General features: G+C 38.2%; 1 long non-coding RNA gene across 1 annotated transcript; it reads right to left on the reverse strand.

The window, feature by feature from the left end:
- Positions 1-471: 471 nt before the first annotated feature.
- Positions 472-4,961, reverse strand: LOC145985960 (uncharacterized). The gene is made up of 2 exons (XR_014441469.1): positions 4,815-4,961; positions 472-625 (listed from the first exon to the last, which is right to left on the reverse strand). It is a non-coding gene; the product is annotated as an uncharacterized LOC145985960 (long non-coding RNA).
- Between the last annotated feature and the right edge of the window lie 2,511 nt (positions 4,962-7,472).

Below are 7,472 nucleotides of genomic sequence, written 5' to 3' on the forward strand. Positions count from 1 at the left end.
GAGATAAAGGATTGAAAGATGCAAGGGGGAAAGAAGAAAGAGTGAGAAGAGATAGAAGAAAGCGAAAGAAAAGAAAAAGAGATGAGAGAGAAGGTAATGGAAACAGGAGGAAGCGAGAGATACAAGAAAGAAAATATAAATAAAAACAAAAGAAGAAATGAGGAGTTGGTAAACTATATGAACAGGGAGAGAGAGTATAGCGCGAAAGGGATGACGTAAGCGAGATTTATCACCTTTGCACTTAATCCCAATTGCAGTTATTACATACATCAGCCAAATCATGCATTGTCAGCATCATTGTACTTATCTCACACTTTATTAAGCCATTCCAAAGTCATATTAACCAGATTCTCTGTAAATCAAAAATTAACATTAAACTTCATAATAAGAAAATATAATATGACAATTTATTTCTCAATCAATACAACAATGAACAACAAAAGAATTAACAATTAAACTTTCATTCTCAGGCAAATGAGAAACGTTTGTCTTTATGTGTATGATGATGCTCAACAATATTTGTTAATTAGGTGGCTATACCGAGTTACTGTTGATGAGGTTTCTGATCAGAGAAACTCGTCCCATTCTGGAAATTTCGTACTTCTTCCATGTCGGAGATGATGACCTGTAAAAATGACAAAATGATTCAATTGGTACATTGTTAATAAGTATTCACCATTGTTCTAACATTATCTACGTAGTATGTCATGAAGAAAATGTACATACAAAAACTCTGTATCTTCTTGAGAGTATATCTATATTTGTTTATTTATTGTACCATGCGATACAATTTCATGGTTTGCCACTGGCGTTATTCTTTTCTGTTTATAATACACCAAATTTTTAGTACGATACTGACAGACTGTGTGTGGGGTGTGAAGACTTCCAGGCAAAATCCATGTAACCGAATATAACATGGCTGTTATTTTCTTCTGGCCAATATCATTAAATTTATTTGGCAAATGTGATTTTCATTTGCATGTTCCATTTCGGACATCGAAGAATTCTAATTAATCAGAATATTTCCACTTCAATATATTTGTTAATGAAACTTGCTGCACAAACTAAACTGACTGTGGTACCCGTCCGTTAGCATCCAAAGTTGGAGGCAGGAAACAACGAGCCCCCGGTTAGATCGTTTGATTGCTCACCGCCACTGTTGCGAAACCAATTTCTGTTATCGCAGTCGAACTTAAACTCGAAAAGGACCGAACCGTTAACATTCAAATTTGCAGGCTGCACGGTTCACAGTCCTCTCTACTGCGAGAAAGGATTCCCTCTTATCGCAGGTGAACCCTGAATGAAAGGTCATCTCTCCAGGTGGTTTACCAGTTTAGGCTGCAAGTCCCCTCACCCTTCCGGTTTTAACTCGAGAAAGACCCAACCGTTAACATTCAAATTTGCAGCCTGCACGGTGCACAGTCTCTTCACCCAAGCCGTTTTTCGTTCAAAAATTGGCTTGTTTTATATTTATAATTGAATACATTTATTTAGACATGTTCTTACATTCTTTATCTGTGTGTTTGAATTTAGAAATGTGTATTTTTTTATTTATTACTTTATTTCTCTTCACTCGTGTACAATGATTCGTTGCTGTTCTTATATAATATCTACATATGTATCTTTGAGTTTAAGCATTTTTATGATATTTATTTATTTTCGCTTGTAAGTAATGAGGTTCTTTCATACTTTATTTGTGTCCTTCAGCTTACAAATGTTTACAAAAGTTTATTTTCTTTTATTTCTTTGCACTCATACAATAATAAGTTGTTTTTCTTGTGCGTCCATTTCCTTGCGAGGCCGAGAGATCGGGAGAATGGTACCTTCTTGCGTCGGTAGCAGGAACTCCAATGGAAGAATTGAAGAGCGAAAGGTAGGGTAGCGCTAATAATGTCTAGACAATGTGGTTGTGGGGTAACAAAGTCCCCCAACGAGCCGGTCGGAGGGTTAAGGGGGAGAGGGACAATTTCCCCTATGTCCTTCTCTCTGAGGCAGCTGGGAGCAAGACTAGTAGAGTAGAAGGCTGGGACCTTACCTGATCACGTGGTCCTTGACGTCAGGCGTGACGTCACGCGCGGACAGATCGCTCTACGCTCCGGTTTTGCAGCCGAATCAAAGCAGTAATTATGAACAAAAAAGAGCCGTAATTATGCCCAGAAGCTAATTGGGAGTGAATACACAGACTTACTTAGGATCCGACATAACGTATGTCCTTACAGTTGGATTACACAGCCATTTACGCACACATTTTATCGGTAGTTGATAAGTCGTCACATTCCTCTGTGAAACATTAGTTTCATGTAAAATTGCGGTTAATACACCTAGTAATGCATTCTGTTAGGGCAGAAAGAAAAATATATATGTTGAATGCGTAAAATAATTTTGTTAAATAAAGAAAGGCAGAAAGCCAAAATTATGGATAAGTTGAATATGTAAAAGAAAACAATCTCGTCTATTGCTCTCTTTTAGGAGTGAGAGAGGAGCTGTTTTCACTTAACTTCTTCAAATTTGGTAACTTTGCTTCGACTATTGGTATTTATTTCTTAATTAATTTTCCTTATTCAGATTACAATTCTGAGTCTTATGAATCTTTGAACTACACAGGGAGGAATGTGAGGAAGTTCCGTGTGTATTATGTAACACACACTTTAAAAAACTTTTCACTGAACGAAAACTTGAGACATAGAACTGAAGAAAGTCGAGGGTCACTTTATATACTTATACGTATATATAATCAGTGGAATGTCGAACAGGGGTGCCGACAGCCGGGTATGTGAAAGCTGGTTGAGTCCACTTAACTTTGGGGGGGGGGGATTGTGATGAAAATTTGACTGAATAAATAATAGAACAATGGAGGACGGAAGTTGAACTACGTTGTCATTTAAGCATCACTCGTATATAAATAGCAAGTTGTGTATTTTGAAGTGTATGGTAGCCTGATGTTGTGTAATGAGACTACTGGTATTGCAATCCACTAACAAGTCTCGTTAGATGCGATGTGTTCAGTTATATATTGTCGCCCGCTGTTTTTATTTTTTCATCGGAGATCACGACACGTCGCAACACCTCACTGAAGGCAATGTGAACTGCAACACCTCACAACCCACCAGGGTGCGAAATCATTGAAAACTGGTGAGGGGGAGAAAGTTCGTAACCTACAACCCCCCTCCCCACAAACATATGTGTGAATTATACGATGTACATATTTGTAATGTTATTAAAAGTAAAAATAAATTACTCAATTAAAATAATTATTGTGATTATTAATTAGAAATTAATTTGTTACTTTCATACATATCAGATAGTGTAAAGCAGCTAACTAATTTCTTTACTAACCGGTTAAAGATGTTAATAAATTATGGCAGTTGAAGTGGTTTTATTATGTGTAAGTTTTTGTTTAGTTTGTGCACTATGTTAATATAAATCAATTAGATTTCATAGTTATTAATGTTTTGCATTCTTGTTTTACTTTTACTGTGCGTATTGATGTAGATTTGTTAATGATCTCTTGAGACAGAAAGCATTCAACACTCACAACTACACTAATTTGTGTGTGTTTTCAATATTATTCTTAGTAAAGTATATTTGAAATTTAAAGTAATTGCTTATCTTTTCATTGTTATAACAAAAACTCTTTCCCCCGGGACATTTTTGGTGTTTTTTTTTTTTGTGGCCAAGATTGTTGGTGGGGGAAAATCCCCCTCGTCCCCTCCAGGATTTCGCACCCTGAACCCAACAATCGAGAAATACAAGAAAAAAGGAGCGAAAAGAACAAAACAGATCAGCCTTTCCACGTTTCTTTCCGTATGGGGTAAAGACTCAGCTGGGTTTTGTCCGCCCAATGACGTCACACCCGCGGCAGTCGCGAAAAGAGGCGTGTCTGACCCCAGCCTTTCCTTCTAGTAGTCTTGAGCTGGGAGTACTGTTGCCAACTTAGCTCTTTTGGGGCCAGATCTGGCTCTTTCGTGCACGCGTTTGGTTGTTAACTGTGGCATCCACCCCCTGCCCCACCATGATGCCATCACTGGCTCCCGCCCATATAGACCAACTTTCGCCATGCCTATACATTTTGCACGTGACGTGATATTGTTATTTTGGCTGCGTCTCCCACCCCCTCTTACCTCTCCAGCTACTTTAATATAGCCATTAGCTGAGGGGAAGATGACAATATTCTTATCCGGTAATCCCTTATTTTCGATTTCATACAACCATCGGTGAATTATTGAGAAGGGTCATGTCTTGAGATCTCCACGGTGAAAACTAAGAATAAATTGTCATCACTTTAAAGTTACTGGTAAAAGCAGCGCCCCACACCATGGGCACTTTATCCAGCCTTTGTAAATCAAGCTCCTTGAAAGTCAACTTAGAACAACTTACGGTGGAATTTAGCTCTTTTATGTGTATTAGGTTTGGCAACACTGCCAGTATGACCATAGGAGGCAAGGAGAAATGCATTACGCTTATGAGAGAATCATTTTATTCGTTTCATTGGGGATAACAAACTTCCGATGGCTAAAATAAACATATGATCAGGTAGATGATCCATTGAAGATTATATTTTCGCTAGAAATAGTCGACACTCATATTTGTTTAGCCGTAAGGAATACATGGGATTCTGTAAATACTTATTCATCATATTTTTCAAACCAACTTTTAAAACCGCTGTCACTTGCAACATGTGGAGAAATTCATACTCTAAAATTACGCGTGGATTTTCTTTAGTAGCAGTGCCCTTCGGATGATATTTAAATAAATGCATGCCTGGTGCGAAATTGTCACACCTCACCTTGATCGTACTGAGAACCAAGACTTACCTGGGGTTTTTGAATATGCAGACGTGTGATTTGCTTCGTGTAAGTTGCAATCCATAGGCATTGTGCGAACATGTATGTCCACTCGCTTATAGCACTGATAACATGCATCTCGTATCCACCATCCTCAGGCGACCATCGCAGTCGATTTTTTCCTGTAAAACAAGAAAAATATTGCAAACTTATTTCTAAATATTTACTTTATTACTAATGGTGCAGGTGGTTGTAATTAAAGTTTTCTACTCCGAGCCCTTTCCAAATATCGTGTTACGGTGAAACTTAGTATAGAGCTATGGAAAGCGAACGCTAACGTGAAAACAAAAGTTCAAATTTTCACCATCAGGTGGAAATGTGGCGCTAAAATATGGTGCACAGTGCACAACATCCTGCTGTCTTACTCTTCCAAACAGTTATTCACGTTGAGAGCGCGCATATTTAACACTTTTGTACTGGCAAGTTTTTCATTTCACGATTTTTGGTTGTTGTTATTTCAGCGCCACATTTCCACCTTCTGGTGAAAATTTGAACTATTTGTATCGTCAGCATTCGCTTCGTCATGGTTTCTCCATAGCATCTATGGTAGGACCTTGCTCCAGAGATTCCCGGGATAGAGTATGACGTCAAGAGATCCTATCTTTCATCTTCGGAAGTTAATTTACAATTACCTTGTTCAAAAAAGTAACTCGCTCACAGTTATTATTATTGTGTGTGTGTGTGTGTACAGTCACCCGCAATAATAATGGAGGATCTAGATCCTGAAAAACTAGCTTCCCTGCAAGGCGTTGTGTGTGTTGCCTAACTGTACGGCGATAAGGGGATTTTTAGAGCAAATTTTCAATGGCAAATTCTGCCACCGCCGTAGTTTTAGCCAACGCACATAACATTATGCATAACAGTATTTCAGGTTCTAGATATCCTATTATTATTGCCGGCGACTGTACCAATACGCTCTAGATGTGACTGCCCTTGCCTACATGTGGGAGTGCTCACTTATCATACACTGTTAATTGGACATTATTTGTTTATTTAATAAAGAAATGATGCCACAGAACATTGTTCCATTGAGGCATGCACACATTTTGTGCATTATATTTGTGCATTACATACATTTTGTGCATTTTATTTGTGCATATCGTAATTTGTTTTACTAATTACTATACAGACGAACCCCTCACTCCTTTCTCCACTGATCCAGTAAGGCTCTTTGAATGATTGAAGTTAAATTCTGTTCATATCAACGCTTGGATCATTTGCTACCACTTCATTATAATTTTTACACATCGGAGATATCTTTAAAAAAAAATGTTCTAGATTTTGGTTCACGAAACAACCCGTGTTTCGGTCTGGTTCTCATTTGAGGTACACGATATTATAATGCAGATACTAACCCCATAGGGTCTATTTAGTTATTTACAATTTTATATAGCGTGCACATCAAATTTAGATGAAACCTTTCTTCAATTTCTTCGATCTTAAACTCAGATACAAGCTCAGAGTACGGAGTGAATTTAGGGTTGACTTTGTGTAGTGCTTTTACCTGTACAGGAAAGTAGACAGATATGGTATAGGGTGATAAATATGGAATTCCAATGTATAATATGTGTCGATATCTGGCAAAAAGCTGATAAACCCCATCTTAGTAGCCGGACGTTATTTGTGAGACTGCTTTGGTGAAACCTGGACATGTTTGCTGATTAATGCACAAGAAAAATTGTTTTCGGCTGTGGAAAATGGTTTTCCAGGTATGCATGTAGTCGAAGTGCATGTGTGTGCCATGAATGTGTGTGCTGGTGTTGAAATGCGCACACTTGGAGCTATCAATAGGTGGAGGTGTTGAAGTATCTCTTGAAGAATGGTAGCTGCTGCGGGGAAGGCAAAAACAACATGGCGGATCGACAAGTATGGAATACCGAAGGGGTGTTAAATATGGAATGGTATCATCAATGTGAGCAGTGGGCACAGTGTGCCCTGTGTCAAGAATGTGTGAAGGATATTCAGGCTAAGTGTATGTTTGGGATGTCTGCAAATAGTTTCATGTCTCATTAGACCCATCTTGGCTGTTGGAACAGTTTCTGCTGTTATGTCCCTCATTGCTATCTAACAGGGTATATTTGACAATTGTCAATACAATTGTTTCACAAGTGTATTAGTTTGTCAATATATTGCCCTTATTTTGGTGTACAAAGATAAAATTTAGGACTTATATTTTATTTTTTACACAGTTAAGCACAAAGTATTGTGTCAACCCTTTCCCAAATGTAAACATTTGCTTTTTCTTACTTTTGTTTAATTTGATGCTAAGTGTCTATCTTCTAGTAAACAAGATATATGCCACATTACACTTAACATGTCTCTGTACATATCAGTGCAAAATCTTAAATTTTTACTTCTTTATTTAGTTATGACCCAAAACAAAAATGGTATTATTTATTCGTCTACTTTACTTGACTTATTGTAACAGTACGTTTTGAGAATCTCTTCTCTCGTTGTGGCCGCGGTGGCTCAGTCGGGGGGAGTTCCGTGGAAGCCTTCAGAGAGAGCGGACTCGGAAACTAGTTGCTCCGTGAAGGTCAGTGTAAAGTTGCCTACAGGAAACAACGAGCGGGAGTGTCGTGTGCGTGTTGCTTGTGGCGTCTGGTGCAGTTGGCTGGCGAGTAAGTA

This window comes from Lepisma saccharinum, chromosome 3 (genome assembly GCF_977018435.1).
Source record: "Lepisma saccharinum chromosome 3, izLepSacc3.1, whole genome shotgun sequence".
Classification (NCBI taxonomy): domain Eukaryota; kingdom Metazoa; phylum Arthropoda; class Insecta; order Zygentoma; family Lepismatidae; genus Lepisma; species Lepisma saccharinum.